Source organism: Stegostoma tigrinum, chromosome 8, assembly GCF_030684315.1.
Source record: "Stegostoma tigrinum isolate sSteTig4 chromosome 8, sSteTig4.hap1, whole genome shotgun sequence".
Classification (NCBI taxonomy): Eukaryota; Metazoa; Chordata; class Chondrichthyes; order Orectolobiformes; family Stegostomatidae; genus Stegostoma; species Stegostoma tigrinum.
The window spans coordinates 67794144-67816664 of NC_081361.1; the positions used below are offsets into that span (position 1 = coordinate 67794144).

General features: G+C 42.3%; 1 long non-coding RNA gene across 1 annotated transcript; it reads left to right on the forward strand.

Annotated features, from left to right (window-relative positions):
• The first annotated feature begins 3001 nt into the window (after positions 1-3001).
• Positions 3002-14290, forward strand: LOC132209921 (uncharacterized). Its single transcript, XR_009446098.1, has 3 exons — positions 3002-3037; positions 4294-4383; positions 13105-14290. It is a non-coding gene; the product is annotated as an uncharacterized LOC132209921 (long non-coding RNA).
• The last annotated feature ends 8231 nt before the right edge of the window (positions 14291-22521 follow it).

Here is a 22521-nt window from a genome sequence, read left to right on the forward strand (position 1 = left end):
CCTCCCCCTCCTGAACATCTCTGCCTGCTTCCTCCATCACTTTCTAAATCTGGCACTAGAGCTAAGCAAAGCGTTTAATGGACTTTACTGCATCTTTCAAACATGATTTAATTTATCTCAATAGTCAATGTATACATCAATACGTGGCTTCTAATGTGTAGGAAAAGAAAGAAACATGTATGCTTGTAATATTGCAAGAGTTAATGTTTAAAGTTTTTGATAAGATTTGTAGGGATGTGAATGAGGTTGTAGCCTTGCCCACGGAGCCGGTGTGTCTGATTGCAGATGCTTTATCACCCTGCTGGGTAACATCGTCAGTGCCTCTCTGGTGAAGCATCGATGCTCTGTTATTTATATGCCTCGGTTTAGTGGGGTGGCTGGAATTACTTCTGGTTTTACTTCTGGTTTTGTTTCTCAGTGGTTTGTACACAGGGTCTAATTCAATGCGTTTGTTGATGGAATTCCTGTTGGGATACCAGGCTTCCAGGAATTCCCCGGTGTGTCTTTGTTTAGCGTGTGCTGTATTGGATATGTTGTCCCAGTTGAATTCGTGTCTCTTGTTGTCCATGTGTGGTTGTGAGGCTGTGTCTCTTGGTGGATAGTTGGTGTTTGTGTATCCGTATTGTCAGTTTTCTTTTGGTTTGGCCTATGTAGTGTTTCTCACAGTTCTTGCATGGTTTTTTTGTTTATTACATCATTTTTGCTGGTTTTGGTATGGGATCCTTTATGTTTGTCAGTAGCTGTTGTAGGGTGGTTATCGGTTTGTGGGCTACTCTGATCCTAGAGGTCTGAGTAGTCTTATGGTCATCTCTGATATGTCCTTCATTTGTGGTAGCGTGATTAGTGAGTCTAGTCGTGTTATGTATTCCTGTTGTGGTCTGTCTTGGAGGCAACGGTGGATTGTGCTTTTCGGGTCCATTTCTTTTGAACACGCCGTATAAGTGTTCCTGTTCTGCTTTGCACATTTCCAGGTTGCTGCAATGTGTTGTGGCTTGTTTAAATTGTGTCCCGATGCAGCTCTGGTTGTGGGCTTTGGGGTGGTTGCTAGTGTAATTGAGTATCTGGTCCGTACGTGTGGTCTTTCTATCTACGCTCGTCTGGAGTTCCTCGTTTTTGCGTTCTACCATTCTGTCCAGGAAGGGTAATCAGTTGTTGTTCTCTTCTTCTTTTGTGAATTTTATCCTGGTAAGGATGTTGTTTATGTGCTAGTGTGTTTCTTCTAGTTTTGTGTTGTTGATAATCACAAAGGTATCAGCTACACATCAGATCCAGAGTTTGGGTTGGATAGTAGGGAATGGTCTCTGTTCAAACCTTTGCATTACTGCTCCTGCAGTCAGTCCTGTTATTGGGGAACCCATTGGTGTTCTGTTGATTTGTTTTTGTATAAGAGATAATGGGAACTGCAGATGCTGGAGAATTCCAAGATAATAAAATGTCAGGCTGGATGAACACAGCAGGCCAAGCAGCATCTCAGGAGCACAAAAGCTGACGTTTCGGGCCTAGACCCTTCATCCCTTGTTCGCTCCACACTGCCCTCCAACCCCACCACACCCGGCACCTTCCCCTGCAACCGCAGGAAATGCTACACTTGCCCCCACACCTCCTCCCTCACCCCTATCCCAGGCCCCAAGATGACATTCCACATTAAGCAGAGGTTCACCTGCACATCTGCCAATGTGGTATACTGCATCCACTGTACCCGGTGTGGCTTCCTCTACATTGGGGAAACCAAGCAGAGGCTTGGAGACCGCTTTGCAGAACACCTCCGCTCAGTTCGCAACAAACAACTGCACCTCCCAGTCGCAAACCATTTCCACTCCCCCTCCCATTCTCTTGATGACATGTCCATCATGGGCCTCCTGCAGTGCCACAATGATGCCACCCGAAGGTTGCAGGAACAGCAACTCATATTCCGCTTGGGAACCCTGCAGCCTAATGGTATCAATGTGGACTTCACCAGTTTCAAAATCTCCCCTTCTCCAACTGCATCCCTAAACCAGCCCAGTTCGTCCCCTTCCCCCACTGCACCACACAACCAGCCCAGCTCTTCCCCCCCACCCACTGCATCCCAAAACCAGTCCAATCTGTCTCTGCCTCCCTAACCGGTTCTTCCTCTCACCCATCCCTTCCTCACACCCCAAGCCGCACCCCCATCTACCTACTAACCTCATCCCACCTCCTTGACCTGTCCGTCTTCCCTGGACTGACCTATCCCCTCCCTACCTCCCCACCTACACTCTCTCCACCTATCTTCTTTACTCTCCATCTTCGGTCCGCCTCCCCCTCTCTCCCTATTTATTCCAGTTCCCTCCCCCCATCCCCCTCTCTGATGAAGGGTCTAGGCCCGAAACGTCAGCTTTTGTGCTCCTGAGATGCTGCTTGGCCTGCTGTGTTCATCCAGCCTCACGTTTTATTATCTTGTTTTTGTATACGCTGTTGTTGAAGGTGAAGTGGGTTGTGAGGCATAGATCAAGCAGATTCATGGTGGTGTCTTTATTGATGTTGTTGGTGTCCTGGGTTGCCTGCTTACTTGATCCATGCAGCAATGTGGTAATTGTCTCTTTGTCTAAGTCAATGTTTATGGACGTAAATAGTGCTGTTCTGTAAAAGGATATCATTATCTTGTCCTCTCCTATCATAGTGTCCTTGATGATGTTGAGGAATTCTTGAGATGAGTGAATGGAGTGGGTAGTGTTGTCCACTAAGTATTTCAATTTCTGTTGTAGTTCTTTGGCCAATCCGTATGTTGGTGCACCTGGTAGTGAGACAATTGGTCTGATGGGGACTCCTGGTTTGTGTACCTTGGGAGTCCGTAGAATTGGGGTGTGTGGATCCCTTTGGCTTTATTTTTTGGTAGTCCGTCTTGTTGATATCTCCTGATTTGTGTAATTTCTTCAGGATCGTCATAATCCAGTTTCCTAACTGCAGAGTTGGGTCTATCGCCATCTGTTGGTAGATGTCAGTATCTGCTAGTAGTGCATTAGCTTTCTCAATGCGTTGGGCTCTATTGAGGATTACTGCCATGCGTCCTTGTATTGTAAGATTACAATATTCTTGTCTTTCTGGGGCTTTCCTCTCTTCTGTGTTGAACATGTTACAGTTTCCTTTTTTGCACAGTGTTAGGACTATCTCAGTGTTGTACTACTTATGTGAGTCCGTTGTTCTTTAGTGTTGATTCCAGCACGGCAGGAGGTCAGTCTTTTTGGCGTCTCTGTAGTTATAATTCAGTCCTCATACTAGGACTGTCTTCTCAGTGTCTTAGATGTTTTAAATCCATGAATTTGTGTTGTCCATGTCATTGATGTGGGTGATTTTGGACAGTTTTTCTTGAAGGGCTATTTTTTTCTTTGCTCTGGCCTTTTGTTGTTGTCTGCTGATGGCTTGTTCCAGTGTGGATGTCCTTTCCTGGTCAGTTGTGTTGGAGTACAGAGCTTTTTGGCACTCCATTTCCTGCTTGTATTTGTCGCAGTTGTGGGCATTGTTGATCTTGACCCTTATCATTCTGCAGCCATTCAACTATCTTCCATGCCAGTGGATTGTTGCCCAGTGGTTTATACCTTAGGCTTTGTGGTACTGCCTGCTTCTCGAGGCATATGTGCAGGAAGTATAGTTGTTCACGGGTCGTGCCCAATCAGATGGCATTTGTCTCCCATCTGTGGGGCAGTTTGAGGGTGTTGCGCCTAGAGGGTGTTTAAAGTTTTCGAGATGATTTGTAGCTTGGTTTGTGGATGAGGTTGTAGACTTGCTTGCCGAGCCATTGTGTTTCGTTAGAAATGTTTCATCACTTTTCTGTTATTTATATGCCTTGGGTTTGCTGGGGTGGTTGGCATTACTTCTGGTTTTGTTTCTCAGTGATTTGTACACAGTGTCTAATTCAATGTGTTTGTTGATGGAGTTCCTCCAGGAATTCCCTGGCGTATCTCTGTTTGGCTTGTGCAATTATGGACGCATTTTCCCAGTTGAATTCATGTCCTTCATTGTCCATGTGTAGTGAGACAAGTGAGAATTGGTTGTGTTAATGTTAATCAGAGTTAATGTTTGCATGCTTTGTTCACATTGTAATCTTTTAAATTTATCACTGGCACAAAGATAATTGTTTTCCTTCATGTGGATATCATGTACAAAATACTTGGTGTGCTAATTCTCTTTGTGCTTTACTTTTCCTGTCTAAGAAGTTATTATCCTGCGTCACAGGCAGGGTATCGTAGGGTTCAGTGCTGGGACCTCAGCTGTTCGCAATATACATTAATGATTTGGATGAAGGAATTGAATGCCATATCTCCACATTTGCAGAAAACACAAAGTTGGGCGACAGTATGTGCTGTGAGGAGGATGCTAAGTGGCTGCAGAGTGACAAAGACAGACTGGCTGAGTGGGCAAACAGTAAGTGGGCCTCCTCCTCTCCTATTCCTTAACTCTGAGATGTCTATATTTCTCTAACCCTGTCCTCTTGTGCAACTTCAATTAAAAGTGCACCGTCATTGGTGGCCATGCCCCTTGCTTAGGCTCTAGGTGCTGAATTCCCCTGCTACAGCTCTCTACTTACCTTCCCCTTTTAGATGCTTAAGATATCCCTTTGACCAAACGTTTAATCATCTGACCTAATAATCCCTTAGGTGACTCGCTGATATCTATTCTTTTGTAAATGTCCTATGAAGCATCTTAGTTCATTTCATTGTGTTGAACGTGCAATGTAAATAGAAATTGTCTTTGTTGCTGTTGTGAAAATAAACAGGTTAGGAATGTTTGATTCATAATCCAGGGTTACTTTGACAAGATTGTTCTCATCATCAGTCAGTTTTCTTTCCTTAAGTGTGTGAGTTGTGCAGTTGACTGTTCAGAAGGTTTAGGTGAAACAGGTTGGGGTGATTCCGTAATCCCACCAACATGCTCCTGTTCAAAATAGTTGGCAAATGCAATATAATGTGGATAAATGTGAGGTTATCCAGTTTGGTGGCAAAAACAGGAAGGCAGGTTATTATCTGAATGGTGGCAGTTTAGGAATAGGTGAGATGCAGCACGACCTGGGAATCATGGTAGGACAGTCACTGAAGGTTGACATGCAGGTGGTGAAGCAAGTTAATGGCATGCAGACCTTCATAGTGAGAGGATTTGAGTATTGGAGTAAGGATGTCTTGCTGCAGTTATACAGGGTCTTTGTGAGGCTACACCTTGAGTATTGTGTGCAGTTTTGGTCTCCTAGTCTGAGGAAGGACATTCTTGCTTTTGAGGGACTCCAGCAAAGGTTCACCAGACTGATTCCTGGGATGATAGACTGACAATTTGAGGAAAGACTGGTTGACTGGGCTGGAATTTAGAAGAATGAGGGGGATCTTATACAAACATATACAATCCTGATGGGACTGGACAGGCTAGATGCGGGAAGAATGTGCTCAAGTTGGGCAAGTCCAGAACAATGGGTCACATCTAAGCATAAGGGGTAACCCATTCAGGATTGAGATGAGGAAGAATTTCTTCACTCAGAGAGTTGTGAACCTGTGGAATTCTCTCCCACAGGAAGCGGTTTGTGCCAGTTTATTAGATATTTTCAAGAGGGAGCTGTGGCTAAAGGAATTAAGGTGTGTGGGGAGCGGGTGGGAATGGGATACTGAGATTGCAATATCAGCCATGATTGTATTGAACAAAAACAGAAGTTGCTGGTAAAGCTCAGCAGGTCTGGCAGCATCTGTGAAGGAAAAAACAGAGTTAATCTTTTAGGTTCGGTGACACTTCCTGAGGACTGGACACTGGACCCGAAACGTTAACTCTGCTTTCTCCTTCACAGATGCTGCCAGACCTGCTGAGCTTTTCCAGCAACTTTGTTTTTGTTCCTAATTTACAGCACCCACAGTTCTTTTGGTTTTTACTTATGATCGTATTGAATGGCCTGCTCCGGTGCCTATTTTCTATGATTCTATGTAACTACTTACATCACAAATTCAAAGATTTTTAAACACATCATAAAAGTGTAATCCCAATAATGCTAAAACACCTCATTTTAAATTGAACAGAAACAGACCTGCTCTCCCATAGTATAAAAGACAGATCTCTAAGAGAGTACTTATGCACCTTGTGTAGAATCCAAAAACACAATTGGTATAGTATTTGCATCAGAGTCCCTGTCTCTAACATTTCCATAGGTTTAAGTCACTTGTGTCTTTAATTTATAGACTGGAACTGCAGATAGCTTCTTTCAGGAGCTATTATATACCTGAGCTTTAACATACTCAACGTTGACTAACCTCTCGATTTGATTTGATTTACTGTCACATGTGCCTAAGTACAGTGAAAAGCTTTGGTATTATGAGCAGTACAGGCAGATCATAGTAAGCAAGGGCACACGGATGATAGGGTGGGAGAAAGACCTAGACAGAGGCATATGCATTATATTGCACAGGGCGAGTGCTAGACAAGATCAACATTAGCAAGATCAGCAATATTTGAAGTCAGAGGGCCTATTTATCAATCTAATACTCATAGGCAGACAGCTGTTCTTGGAGCTGCTGATAGGTGTGTTCAAGCTTCTGTATCTTCTGCCTGAGATTGGGTGAGATTGTCGGAGAGCATATACACCCTGTACACCAACAACTGTGTTACTAAATTCCGAATGAATGCCATCTTCAAGTTTGCTGAAGACACCACCATGGTGGGGTGGATAAAATTGAGCAACGAGGCAGAATACAGGAAGGAGATAGACGGCTTGGTGATGTGGTACAATGAGAACAACCTCTCCCTCAATGTTGGCAAAACTAAAGAACTGACCAATAACTTCAGAAAAAAAAGAGGAGAACACGCCCCCACTTCTATACCAATGGAGCTGAGGTTGAATGGCTTGTGAGCATCAAGTTCCGGAGAATGACGATAACCAACAATCTGTCCTCAACTTCCCATGTCGATGCAATGGTTAAGAGTGTTATTGTGGAGGAGGTGCAGTTACCTGTCCTCACTGATTGTGGCCTGTGGGTCAGGAAGCTGAGGATCCAGTTGCTGAGGGCGGAGCTGAGACCAAGGTCTTGAAGTTTTGATATCAGTCTGGAGGGGATAATGGTGTTAAAGATGGAGCTGTTGTCCGACGTAGGTGTCCTTGTTGTCCACATTCCAGGGATGACTGCAGGACACGGGAAATGGTGCCTGCTGTGGACCTGCTACAGCGGTAAGCAAACTGTAGGGGATTGAGGGAGGTTGGGAGACTGGAGTTGATGTGGCCAGCTCCTCAAAGCATTTCAATGATTATGGAGGTTACAGCCACTGGGCCATTGTCATTAAGGCACGTTCCATGTGCTTTCTTAGGTATGGGGATGATGGTGGTCTTCCTGAAGCAGATCGGGACTACAGTTTGTTGGAGGAAGAAGTTGACAATGTCGGTGAATACTCCCGCCATGACTTATATGTTCGTACGGGAACTCCATCCAGGCCTGTCACTTTTCTCGGGTTGACTCCCAGGAAGACTGATCTGACGTCTGTGATGGTGACAGTGGGCACAAGTATGTCTGGGGCTGTCGGGACAGTGTTACCACTGTGCTGGCATTCTGCTTGAACCGAGTATAGAAAGCATTGAACGCGTCAGGGAGGGGTGTGTCCTTGTCTGCTAGTCTTGTTCAAGTATTCAGTGGGAGACCTAGACGAGTCCACCATCACCATCACAGACTTCATTAACAAATGCATGGAGGACTGTGTACCAAAGAAATCAATCTGGGAGTTCCCCAACCATAAACCTTGAATGAACCAGGAAATCCACTCCCCCTTCTCTTCAGGGTTTTGTTCCAATATGCCTGGTCAGGACTAATACTAACTCTTTTCTCTAAAATAATCAAACTTCACTATACCTTTGTACTCCTAGATGTACTAGTCTTAGCAGCCATCCTCATCCAAGGACCTCACAGGGCTACTCAATGGAATAGAATAGAATATCCTCTTTATTGTCAGGTGTACTCCTCTGGAGTACCATGGAAAATTTTTACAATGGCTGCCTCTAATGGCACCATCTTAGTTACAGGTACCGTACAAATCTTGGACACAAAGGAGGAATAAAAGTAAAGGCAGTAGCATTACTTACTGTGTCCAAAAAAAGTAAGTTAGAAATAAGATCGTTACAACATAGTTAAAGAATTGACATTACAGTTTGGTAAAGAATTTCATATTGACATTACATTGCAACAGCTCAGCGAGCAAGTGGTCTGACTTCCTGTGCCAGGCCCCAGGCCAACAACAGTTCCACTCCACTTCCTGCCTCCAGCCTGCTCCACCAGACTCTCAGCTGCACCAAGGTAAGTTATGCTGCTCTGGGACTCACTTTTCCTCTCACGTATTTCCAGGGCCCATTCCCCTTGTGCAGTACTGGGACTCATTTCCCTTCGTGATGTTCCAGGACTGCTAAAATGAGGGGGAAAAAACCCAAAAAAAACCAAGAACAGGCAGAGCAGAGGAGTTCCGAGTTGAGAGCCCGAAGGGCGGCACAGTGGCTCGGTGGTTAGCACTGCTGCCTCTCAGCACCAGGGACCCGGGTTCGATTTCACCCTCAGGCGACTGTTTGTGTGGAATTTGCACATTCTCCCAGTGTCTGCGTGGGTTTCCTCCAGGTACTCCAGTTTCCTCCCACAGTCGAAAGATGTGCAGACTAGTTGGATTGGCTATGCTAAATTGCCTGTAGTGTTCAGGGAAGTAGAGCTTAGATGGATTATAGGGGGATGGGTCAGATTGGACTTGTTGGGCTGAAGGTCCTGTTTCCACACTGTAGGGATTTTATGATCAATGACCTATTCTGCCACAATCTTGCCAGAACTCAGGAATGAAAGAAAACATCTCTCTCTAAGCTATGGGTCTTTCCCTGAAGCTTATAAAAACCCCACCTTATTTTCTAAATTGGAATTTGTTTAACTTTTTCATCAATGTACACAGAAAACTGGTGGGCCAGGTTTTACAAAGAGTGACATTGCCACTCCTCCCTTTTTAATGAAAGGAGGGATGTCCATATTTCTGAGATGAGATTCTGATCAGGGCTCCTTCAAAAGTGTGAGTTGTACTCCCATTCTGACAGTTCTTATGAAGCATGGAGCTGTCAGGACGAGACTCACTATGTCCCTTCACAGCTACTGTAAAACAACAAGTACAGATGATAAGTATGATATTAGAATGCTGGGATTGCAGGCAAGCAGGGTGAGGGATGGACAGGATTGTGAAGTGGGTAGTAAATAGGGGTAGGACACCAAGTGTAATAGGATAGTTGCCAGTCAACTGAAGTGCAAGGAGGGCAGGGTGCCAGAGGGCTAGGTAAGTAGGCCCCAGTCCAACAACAGTTCTGCTCTACCAGACATCAGCTGCACCAAGTTGAGTTGTGCTGCTCAGGGGCTCACTTTTCCAGCTGGGTAGAGATAGGGGGTAGAGTAGGATGTCAGATTGTAACAGGTACATAGGGTACCAAATGATTAGGGTGTCAGGTAAGTTGGGTGGCAGCAGGGTTGGGGTGGGATGTCATGGGGTTTCATGCCATTTGATTAGGATACTGCGTGTAAAGGGCCGGAGTGCCAAGTTTTCAGGGTGAAAAGTGACAAAGGGACAAAGACTGTGATGCAGTGCATAGGATATATTGGGGTCAGAAAGCAAAACTGCGTCCAATGGGGATGTGGGAAGAGTGAGTATGAGGTCCGGGTGGGTCAGGTCCTGTGGCAGTGGGAGATTGTGTTCTAGTAGCTGTGTCAGGGGGTCAGATGCGGATTGAAAGAAGGGGGTTGAGCCCTGTGGGCTGAAGGGGTTTCATGCCCAGCAGTGGGTGAAATGGAATCGGGAGAGGGGGGATGGGGATTCAGATCCTGTTACATGGAGGGTGAATGTCAAGAGTGGGGGAGGTAGTGGTCAGGTCCAGGGAAGTTAAAGTGTTGAGGTCAGTATGCGGTCAATTGAATAGTTATTCAGGAGCTTTATTATGTATTTGGACCCACCCACGTCAGAGCTGTCAGATTTCAGGTGTCATCTCTTCATAGCAAGTTTTGAGATGACGTGTAGCTCAGGTGGAGGTTCTGGATGTGAGTTTGCTCGCTGAGCTGGAAGGTTAGTTTTCAGACGTTTCGTCACCATTCTAGGTAACATTCTAGGCTTCATCAGAGGCTCACTGATGATGTTACCTAGAATGGTGACGAAACGTCTGAAAACTAACCTTCCAGCTCAGCGAGCAAACTCACATCCAGTCATCTCTTCATTGCTAGACCCACCTTGCCAATGGGCCACTGATGCTGGGTATTGTGCCTCACATCCAGGTCGCTGCTTCGTCAAAAAAGACCCCCCTTCTCCACACTGTCACCTTCTCTGCTGCCATCAACAGGAAGAAAAAGAAAAAGAACGAAGAAAAAAAAGTTTAAAAAAAAGGGAGGATGCAGCCGATTTGGAGTGGATGGGCCCAGGAGCCCAAATGCTGCCACCTTGCTGGGGCCACCATCTTGGAATCTCACAGTTTGCATCACAATGGCACAATTGTAAGGTTGGAAGTTCACTTCAAGATCAAATGTTACACCAACGTTGTGAAGAGGCCACTTAATGTCCAACTGTAGCCAGAGAGAACGATGAATTCAGTAAATAGTTTGGAGTGGCAACTAGGATATTGCTTCTTAATATTTAACTTGAGGAATTCTCTGTTTATCCAGTGCTGTGGTCACAGGTCAAATTAGATGCTCTTTACTGATTTACTTGGCTTCTCTTAGAGGAAGTGGCTTGTCAACACATTTCACAGAATAAAATAGAACTTGACATACACAAACTTATATATTTTAAAAAACCTGCCACGTTAGGTATATTGTTGTACTGATGTACACAGGTGTTAGTTATCAAAGATTGTGCACCAACAAATGCATTCATATTTCATGTATGCGTTTGATTTAGAATTCCAGCTGAAGTTTTCCAATTATACTTAATGTATTCATGATTTGTCAGTCAGATCGCTGTGAATGAAGGTCCTCAACAGCTGCAGATTTACTATAACAGCCCTGACTCTGATAAACCATTAATCAGTTAGTGCTGTTACACTTAAAGGGTAAGATCATTCCTGGTTGAAAATGTCAAATTAACAATTTAAAATAGGAAAACTGTGTGACCCTGTTCTTGCAGCTTTGAGCTGTGTGGGATTCTCATGGAGAGATTGCTGGCTGCAATCCTAGACTTGCCTAATACTGGAAACTTGGCTGCTGCAGTTCATGAATCATTCCATTATAATAGAACACTTCAAAAATGTGAGGAGGAATGTTTTCATTAAGTTGGTATAGGAAAATGCCAGTAGCAAATGTTACTGTCCTTCCTAAACTGACAAAATATGTGCTGTGAAGACTAAGGCCAGTGGTGTTGTGAGTATTGCGATGTATAAAAGGTGGAGCAGATGGATAGCTAGCCAAAGGATAGAAATAAGAGATTGAGAGGAATAGCTAGCCAAAGGATAGAAATAAGAGATTGAGAGGGAAAAAAAAGGAAAACAAGGTGCAGCTAGTGGTATGTCTGAAGGATCATAGAATCTGTATAATGTGGAAGCAGGCCTTTCAGCCTGTTGAGTTCACACCAACTGTCCACAGACATCCCATCCAGGCTGTAATCCTGCATTTCCCACAGCCAACCCACTTAGCTTGCCCATCCCTAGACACTCTGGGTAATTTATGCTAAATGCTTATAGCATTTATTGCTGACCAATCCACCTAACCTGCACATCTTTGGAGTGTGTCTCACTCTACTCAGACAGTTGCAGGAATCAAACCCAATCCCCAGGACTGTGAGTTAGCAATGCTAACCCCTGCGCCAGGCTGCCACTTCTGTAAAGAATAGTGACCTCATCAATGATGAATGAACTGACTCAGACATGAATATTAAAACTTGCTGTCAATTTGGGGACAAGGCAAACTGTGTGGAAGACTACAATATAGTCAGTTTTAGTGACTGGGCAAATTGATCTAATTAAACTTCACTTGAATCTAAGGACAGAGAATGGAATGCAACCCAAGTGGTAAAGTTCTCAATGGAATGGAGGAGCAAATATTTAGAAATATGGACAGATCTGTAAAAGCAGCAAAATAAAATTCATCTCAAATGAGACATCAAGGTATTAAATACAGATGCAAACAGGTAGTGATTAATATATACAGCACCATTAAAGTTATTTGCAATTACAGGAACTCCAAAGTAAGAAAAATATTAAGGTCATGATGAAAAAGGTATGAGACACAATTACCAGGATGGTATCAGGAATAAAAGGATGTAGTTAAGATGAAAAACTAAACATTTAGTAATAGGCTCACTAGAAGAGGGAGGCCAAAGCAAATCTAACAGAAGTATTCCACATTTTAATGCTAAATGGTGGGACATAATTAGCATTGGAAAAAATTACAAGCCAATACTGAATTCAATACCAATTGAGAGAATACTGAAGGGGAAACTGTTTCTAGGGGAAGACAGGCCATAACCTAAGACATAGATTTAAGGTGATTGGCAATATAATGAGAGGCCTCAATTAAGAAACAGTATTTTCAACAAGTTCTCCTCTGGAAGCATTACCTGAAACATATTCAATAGCAATATTTAAGTGAGCACTTGATTTAAAAACTTGGCAGGGAAATGTTTACTGAACTACAGGGAAAGAGAAGTGCAGTGTGACTAATCAGTTAGTCGTACCAAAGAGCAAGCACAGGAATGGTATCATTCAAAAGACCAGCTTCTGTACTGTAGCACTATGTTTCTAACAATGCTGGATGCCTCTTCTATTCTTAGAGGTCACTGCCAATTATCATTCCTTCCTTTTTAGGTATATCCCATGTGCTACAATATTAGTCAGATGAAAGTACAGCTTGACAAGAAGCTCCAAGCTCTAGAAAGAAACAATGTTCCTAAAACTGAATGGACTGTGCTTGATCTTTTCCAGCCCATGCTTAACTACAAATGATAAAGTGTACTTTTCTGGTAAAACCAGGCCAACCATAGGTGAAAATGACCTCTACTATTCTATGGTTACTAAGTGAGTCAGTTGAAAATTTATTGAAAATACTTACTTAACGTGCAAGCTGTTTGCAATTGGAGTGATGTTTGTTTTTGCTCTAATTGTCTACTGCACTAATGTCATACAATTTGTTCACACAGAAAGACAGCTACAAAGACTTATGGATTGTTTCGCCTTTACTGTGACCTCCAAGAAATTGCGTTTCTGGAAGAGGGTAGCACATCCCATCGTTGATCGTTTTAAAAATCATCCTCCTGGAAGTGGTCAGCAAATTGTGCTGTCCTGGGTCCCCAGTGACTGAAAATCTGCCTTTTAATGCAAAAACCTGATACATGCACAGAGAAAGCAGTTACCAACTTTCACTGATGAAATATACATGTAATAACATTGCAACATCATCGGCGGAGCCTCGAATGAAGCGATGTTGTTCTACTCTGCTTGAAATTTATACTGTCCCAGTCCGTTATGGTGAGTACTATCATAATGTCAGTACTCACTATAACAGACCAGACAGTATAAATTCCAAGCGGAGTAGAATAACAATTTCAATTTCATCGGCGGCCTCACTGATGTCACCCAGCACAGCGACGAAACGTTGCAGCAAGTCAACAAATCTCACCCACAACATGAGCTACAAATCTTTGCTGAAACTTTAAATAATAGGGTTCAAAAAGCCCAATAAGTGGGCAAAGACTCATTCCATGTTGGAATTACAATAGTCTCCATACTGGTAGGGGCTACATTGAACATATCCAAGGTATTTGCAAATGAAGCAAAGTGTGATTTTGAGGGTTCTTTTACAGATTCCACACCCCCCCACCCCCAACCTGATACGTTCACAACAGACAGTGCACACATTTCGCTTGGTATTTCCCAGCACAGCCTAGTCTGTTGCCCCTAAAAGAACTGCTCCTGAAAAGATGAATGTTTATTTGGAATGGGAAGTAACAAGAGTATTTCTCATTGCATTTATATAACATCTTTATCATGATTTAAAAAAAGCTTACAAAACAAGAGTTTTGCAGCGGAATTCCTGAACAAAACTTAACACTTAGCTGCAGGAAATTCTCAGCTATTGAGTGTAACCTGTTCTACTTTAATTTTGTGTACAAAGTAGTAAGTGATGTCTTATTGGAACAAAATAATTTTGTACACACTTTGTATATTTTAACTTTGCTTCAAAAATTAGTTTTCACAAATCACTTGTGGTGGGGGGAGATAAAAGTGATTTTTCAAAATTATTTTGCACATTATGGACAGTTTATAACACCTTAAATTATGGAAAGCGAGGCTCTGAATATGTCAATGGAGAAATGCCAGAGTCACACATCAGACTCAAAAAAAGTTCAAAGTTCAGAATAAATTATTGAAACCACAATCTACCTTTCCATTTGTAGAGTGTCTTTTCTAATGGAAAGCTGCCATTTTCACAGCTTATTTGTGACTGTGCATTCCTTAATTCTGAATGCTACCTTCAAATGTATTTCTTTAAGAGGTTCTTTTGCCGTTATCTGTGAATGGGGCCATGAAAATGCCCTGGACTAATATCACATTAGTTCATTATTCCTTCAGCCCGCCTGGTCCATATTACATTGGTAGTGCTTGGATCACATATGATACCCCAGTTTTCATTGCTGAAATCTACATTTTCAGTTTCCAGAAGAAATGTACAATGCGGTGGGACAATTTTAAGGTATTGCAATCTCAAGCAATAGTTTTGACCCAGTTCTTTATTTGCTGTATTATTTGTAACTCATGACTAGTGTTGGTGTTGTTAGGTTACAGCAATAGCTCAGTTTATTTTCAGAAATTTGGGAAAATAATTCAATTAATGTTTTTGGGAAGATGTTTCTGATGCTTCTAAAGTAAAACAATTGATTGCCAGTGAAAACCTGACTATCATCTGAGCAGCAAGAACCTAGTTGTCAGTATCCAGAACATTAAAGTACAGTACAGAAACAGGACCTTCGACCCGCAATGGTGTGCCGAACATGATACCAAATTAAACAAATCCTCTTCTGCTCGCCCTTGGTCCATATCCCTCCATTCCTTGCAGCGCTCAGCCTAGATTATAAAGGAGGTCTTCACCCAACAGTCTCCCCAACTCATTTTGAGCAAGTGGCTAACTCAATGATCTGTTGCACTAGACTTCCCAAAAAAAAAGGGGCAAATGAGAATCTACTTACCAATGAAATGGTGGCCTTTGAATAAGTACAGCTACAGATTTACGACTGTATAGATTCCTTGGCTGCTGACCAACATTTCACTGTTTTAACATTCATAAAGCAATCTTCTTCCTTAACTATTTTGCATATTCTTAGTCTAAATGCTTTTTAACATGTAGTGTGATGAAAATATTTTATGAAATTGAAAAGGATATGCTTTAAAGTTCAGCAAATTTTCATTGTAAAGCTTGATTTCATAGTTCAGCATGACAGCGATGGTCCAATTTGCAGAACCATAGAATTTCTTAGCAGATCAGATTCTGATATCAGATGTGCTTCTGATGAGAGTTAAGCAGAAGCCATGGGTTTCTGCACAGAAATGGAGAAAACTCCAAAAGACAGCAACAAAACAGGCACTTCATGACCAGTGACCCTTCATTAGAACATTCTGACTAAGGGTCACTGAATTCAAAACATCAACTCTTTTTCCTCTCTGCAGATGCTACCAGACCGGCTGAGTTGCTCCAGCACTTTGATTTTGCTGGTTTCAGATCTCCAGCATCCACAGTACTTTGTTTTATTATAATCCAATTAAATCAAGGCTGATTAGCACTTTATTACTTTAAGAAGAGTTTATCACGAGTACCTCAAATGTGATTGTTCATCTTTGTGAAGTTTCCATTTCCTCATTGGAGGAAGGTACGCTTACTTTAGATCTGAAGGACCAGACCTGGACTGCTTTACATGTGTTTTTGAAAACATACTGGCAACTGATAAATTACAGTGTTACAATGTACCAATGGGCTCCCACTCATGTATGAAATATCTTTAAAGTCAGAATTATCCTGTAGTAAAATACATAGCTTTACTCCAGGCACGAATGGGTTCTAGACTGAACACTTAACTTACAGCCCTGGCACCTGCAAGATATCCCTGATATTAATCCTCAATTGTTTCTTACTTCTCTTCATTAGAGACACATACAATGGTGAGCAAATCACTGGTGCCCAGTAGCATAAAGGTCCTTGGGGAAAAATATACATCTTCCCATTCAATCAGTCTTACAAAGACCAGTCAAAACGTTGGCAGGCAGTAATCTTGATCCTTTTCTGAGGAACAGTAACATTGCACTAATGTTACCAGACTAGGGTCAGTATCAATTCTGTCTTGGGCCATTGTTTTGAAGCAGGGTCTCCAAATAAGTTACGCTCCCAAAAGATAACCACTGTGCAACTCCCCCCTCAGTTTTGATCCACAAAGCACAAACTGAACCAAGCTAAAATTTCTTCATGGCCAAAAATGCAAATTAGGCATTGGTTGTCCATGATATAGAGTCATAGATTCAAAGAACTTTACAGCATGGAAACATAGCCTTCAGTCCAACTCATCCATGTTTGACCAGATATCCTAATTAATCTAGTCCCACGTGCCAACATTTGGCCCATATCCCTCAACTCTTCTTGTTCATATACCCATCCAGACACCTTTTAAATGTTGTAATTGTACCAAACATCAACACTTCCTCTGGCAGTTCATCCCATACATGCACCACCCTCTGCATGAAAAAGTTACCCATCGGTCCCTTTTAAATCTTTCCCCTCACATCTTAACCCTATGCACTTTAGCTTTGGACTTCCACTAACCTGGAGAAAAGACCTGGTCTATTCATCCTATCTATGCCCCTCATGATTTTATAAACTTCTATAATGTCACCCCTCAACCTCTGACGCTCCGGTGAAAATAACCCTACTCCCTATTCAGCCTCTCCCTACAACTCAAACCCTCCACCCTGGCAACATCCTTTTAAATCTTTTCTGAACTGTTAAGAAGTTTTGCAACATCCTTCCTATAGCAGGGAGACCAGAATTGAATGCAGTATTCCAAAAGTGGCCTAACCAAAGTTCTGTACAGCCACAACATGATTTCCTAACTCCTATACTCAATGCTCTGGCCAATAAAGGCAACCAGGCCAAATGCCTTCTTTGATATCCTGTTACTTGAAAGTAAAGTCGCAATGAACCTGCAGTCCAAGGTGCTTCTGTTTGGCATCACTCCCAGGACCTTACCATTAAATGCAAGTATTGCCCTGATTTGCCTTTCCAAAACGCAGCACCTCTCATTGATCTAAATTAAACTCCAATCTGCCATTCCTTGGCCCATTGGCCTATCTGATCAAGATCCTGCTGTACTGAGGTAACCTTCATTGCTGTCCACTTCACCCCCAATTTTGGTGTCATCTCCAAATTTGCTAACCATGCCTCCTATGTTCACATCCAAATCATTTATAAGAGCAATGAGCCCAGCACCGATCTTTGAGGCACTTAGCTGGTCACAGACCTCCAGTCTGAAAAGCAACCCTCCACCCTCTGTCTTCTACTTCCGAGCCAGTTCTGCATCCAAATGGCTAGTTCTCCCTAAACTCTATATGATCTAACATTACTAACCAGTCTATCATGATATATTCCAACTGCAATAAATTTATAATATTAAAACAAAGTAATCTCATAAGCCTTAGATTGGTCCCCAAGATGAAACTCTACCCACTATCTACACGAAAGGCAACTTTACTGTACTATAACTATTCTACTAATTGCAGGATGTCTTGGCTGCTTTGACAAGAGAATTCTCAGTTTTGTAGGAACACTAAGTGACATTTACAATCAATAAAACAGTTGTGTGAAATGTAACACGATGCAGAGGAAAAATAAATTGAATTAATACTTTTAAATATTAAGTATCTATCCTACAGCCATTAACAAGTGCAAATAGTACAGGTAATTCATCTTAATCAAGTGTTTAAAATAAAAGTGACCAATTATTAAACTTTTATTCTACATTGGCCTACTCCTAGCCATTCAACTCTGTCATTTAATTAAATTGTGATTGATCTGTATCCTTAACTCCATTTACCTAGTCACTGCTGATCAGCTCACATCAATATATCCCCCTAATGAAATTTCAAGGAAATGCTTCCTCATGTTTGAGTTTAGGGATTCATGTGGAAATTAGGGACACAACTTATATTCCAGACATGAAGTATATATTGTGATTTAATCATCAGCTTATGATTTTTTTTGATGGATATTAAATCAATCATACTTACCAATATTAAGTTGTACAAAGCAGAACTCAGTAGCACATTACTCAGGCAGTTGATCCCAACTGCCAAGTCAATAGAAGATTTTAAAAAGCAGTTGTCATGTCAATTCAGAGAGGTATGTAAATTGTGGAGCATTCAAAAGTGAGAGAATTTCATGTGGTTTATTGAAGTGATATATATACACTACCCTCAAGATGTTTTAGTGACATTTTAAATTTATGATTAATGGAAGATAATTAAACAGCAGAGAGACCAAGTGGTCTAAAAAGATATGCTCTGAAGAACATAGGATTGGAGTAGGCCAATCAGACCCTCATTCAGTTGTGCCATTCAGTGAAATCATGGCTGATCTGTGGCCTAACTTCATGTAACTACCTTAGGCCCACACCCCTTAATACATTTTTGTGAAGCAAAAGTATCTACCTTAGCAAAATTGTGAATCCGAGGAATGAAAATGCCCTTTCAATGCCATTCACAACTGACCTTATATGGCTGATTTTTATTTGTACTGAAGTTTCAATGAAATCCTCGAAAGTTGCTTTGGAGGGGAATAAAATCAGAACGTGCTCGAAACATTAACTCTTCCTCTTTGGATTCTGCAAGACTTGCTGAGTTACTTTGTTTTTGATATTATCCAATTGGTTTTTTGTTCCTAAACGGCATGACTGAAGAACTAGTTCTGCTGCACAGGGACAGATCCTTTGCCCCTCCAAGCCTATGCCGATCATTATGGCCTGGCTAAATTTAAACTTTCTGCCCTCATTCAGTCCATATCCCTCTATTCCCTCCATATTCATGTCACCATCCAGATGTCTCTTAAATGTCAATGTGCCTGCTTCCAGCACCAGCTCTGGCAGTGCATTCCTGGCTCCTACCACTGTCTGTGTGAAAAACTTTCCTCGCACATCTCCCTTAAACATTTGCCCTTTCACCATGAACTTCTAGCCTCTTGTAATTGAAATGTTAACCCTGGGGAAAAGCCTGTGACTATCCACCCTATCTATGGCTCTCAATTTTGTAGATCTCTATCAGGTATCCTCAGTGTTTAAGATAGTAGATGGAAAACTACTCGATGGAGGGAGGGAGGGGAAGAACTTGTTGTTAAATTACCATTCACACAGCAACCTTTGTGGGGAGATGGTGAGTGATAATATCACTAGAATAGTAATCCAGAACCACAGGCTTTTGTTTAGGAAGGTGGATTTGTATCTGGCCATAACAGATGGTGAAATTTGAATTGAATGAAAAGATGATCTAATGGTGATCATACAACCTCTTGATTGCTGTTATATACCCATTTGGCTGCCTTTACAGACCTAAATCTGCCATCTGGTCTGGCCTGCATGTGTCTCCAAACCCACACAATGTGACTGATTAACTGCTCTCTGGACAATAAACAAGACAGACAAAATCATCCCCAAAGCCCTTTCCATACTCCCCAAATCAGGACATCTCCCTTCAGTTAGTTTTAAACCCCTTTTGCTCACAAGACCCACCATCTTCGTCATACAATCAATTTCCCGGCTACAATATGGTATGTCCCAGCAAGGAGAAAGATTGAGGGTGAAGCCAACCATGGCTAACCAAGAAGTTAAGGAGAGTATTAAGTTGAAAGAAAAAGCATACAAAAGTAGGTCAAAGTCAGTGGTAGCCCCAAAGACTAGGATAAATTCAGAATCCAACAAAAATGAGGACAATTCTAAAGACAGAAAAATTAAGGGTAAATTAGCAAGGAATAACAAACTGACAATAAGCACTATTCTGAAAAGGAAGTGGGGGGGAGCGCATAGATCCCTTGGAAAATGAATCTAGAGAGATTGTAATGGAGAATGAGGAAATGGCAGAGATGTTAACTGAATGGTAAACAAAATCAGACACTTGAGTCCAATGGAGAAGGGCCGTACAAGGACTGAAGGAGGATAAAACAACACAATCCTACCAGAGGACAAAGGACAAATGAATAGAACAGACGGCATTGAGAAAATACAGGCACTACTTGCCGATACAACCGCATACCAACAGGTCCAGTCAGACCTCACAGCACAGCTAGGGAACAGGATAGCCCAGGCACTCACGAAACTTAAAACATGCAGTAGAGATCACCAACACCAACTACATCAGAATGAAACCAGATGGCTCAAAACACCCTCCGCTTCTACAACTCCCCAAGCTGCACAGGCCTGGAATACCACTTGGACCAATAGTCTCCTTACCAGGCACACTTACACACAAGCTAGCAAGAGAATTACAACAGCAACTCAAACGCAATTAACAGATCCCCACATTCAATCCATTCAGCCCAAGAATTTCTCACAACTCAAGATCACAAAAACTGACAAGGATGAAATCATTGATGACAAAATGTGAGGCTGGATGAACACAGCAGGCCAAGCAGCATCTCAGGAGCACAAAAGCTGACGTTTCGGGCCTAGATCCTTCATCAGAGAGATGAAGGGTCTAGGCCCGAAACGTCAGCTTTTGTGCTCCTGAGATGCTGCTTGGCCTGCTGTGTTCATCCAGCCTCACATTTTATTATCTTGGAATTCTCCAGCATCTGCAGTTCCCATTATCAAGGATGAAATCATTGCCTCCTTTGACGTTACAGCAGTATTTACATCCATTGACATGCCATTTGCATGTTTATGCCTCACAACCCACTTCACTTTCAACAGGCAGATGTACAAACAGATCAACAGCACACCAATCGGATCACCCATCTCAGATCTCATTGCAGAAGCAGTGAGAGACTGGTACACAGTCCTTGCTGTAATCCAACCGAAACGGTGGGCAAGATGCATGGATGACACATTTGTAATAATCAAATGCACCAACTTGTCAACAACATCTTTGCAAACAAATTTCATTAGAGGGGAGGAAAACAAACAGCTTCTGTTCTTAGACATAATGGTGCAGAGACTGACTAATGGCAAAATTCCAGACCAGAGTGTGTACAGGAAGGCCACACACGCACAGACCAAATCCTGAAAATCAATAGCAACCACTCCACCATAAAGAGCTACATCAAGACATTATTTACAAGCTGCAACACCCCAGAACTGCAGAGAATGGAAGAGGAACACCTAGAAGATTTTAAAATCAACACAGATACCCAAGGAGCCTCATCCGCAGACGCCTACAAAACAAATGACAGAGGACACAGTACAACATAAGACACGAGCAATGCTACCCTAGATTAAAAATACTTCAGAAATGACTACCAGACTCCTCCGATTGCACAAGATTCACGATTGTGCACAAAACTTCGGCACTGTGTCAAGTGCAATCAAAGACTAAAGACCCCATACCACCAGTAAACAAGATGAACTTGATACACAGAATCCCATGTGGCGAGTGCAATAAACATTACGTTGGACAAACAAGGAGGCAACTAACAACCAGGATACACAAGCACCAGCTAACAGTAAAGACATGACCAATATTTACTTGTCTCAATACCCCTGGAAAATGACGGCCAGTTTGAATCAGACAGACAGAGACAATACTGGGACAAGTGAACACTAGACATATAAGAGAATTTCTGGAAGCCTGGTTCTCAACACAGGACTCTTAACAAATAGAACCCATATACAGACCGCTGCTAAAACAACAGAACCAGAAGCGACAAGACTATCACACCAGAGGATCATATTAATTCAGAAGGAAGCAGGACACTAACGCTTTGATTAGAGGTCGCACTGATGATGTTGCCTAGAAAAGTAAGCACAGAACAAGCAGTTTGATGTGCTAATGAACAACTGCACCCAAAACGCGAGCTACAAATTTTCACCAATACCTTTAAAAAGTGAGCAAAATAATGGCAAATGGAGTTTTCTGAAGAAGGGTGTCAACCAGAAACGTCAACTTTCCTGCACTTCTGATGCTGCTTGGCCCGCTGTGTTCATCCAGGTTCACACCGTGTTATCACAAATGGAGCATGATGTGGTAAAACATGAAGTTGTTCATTTTGGAAAGGAGAACTAAAGAACGGTATCTTATTTAAATGGAGAAAATCTGTAGAAAGCTGCAACTGAAGAGCCCTTGGGGAATTGTACATGAAATACAGAAAGCTAGCACAGACATGCAGCAGGTAATCAGGAAGGCTAGAAACAGCTTGGAGACAGTAAGGACTGCAGCTGCTGTCAATAAATAGGACATAGAACATAGAACAGTACAGCACAGAACAGGCCCTTCAGCCGACGATGTTGTACCAACCATTGATCCTCATATATGCACCCTCAAATTTCTTTGACCATATGCATGTCCAGCAGTCTCTTAAGTGTCCCCAATGACCT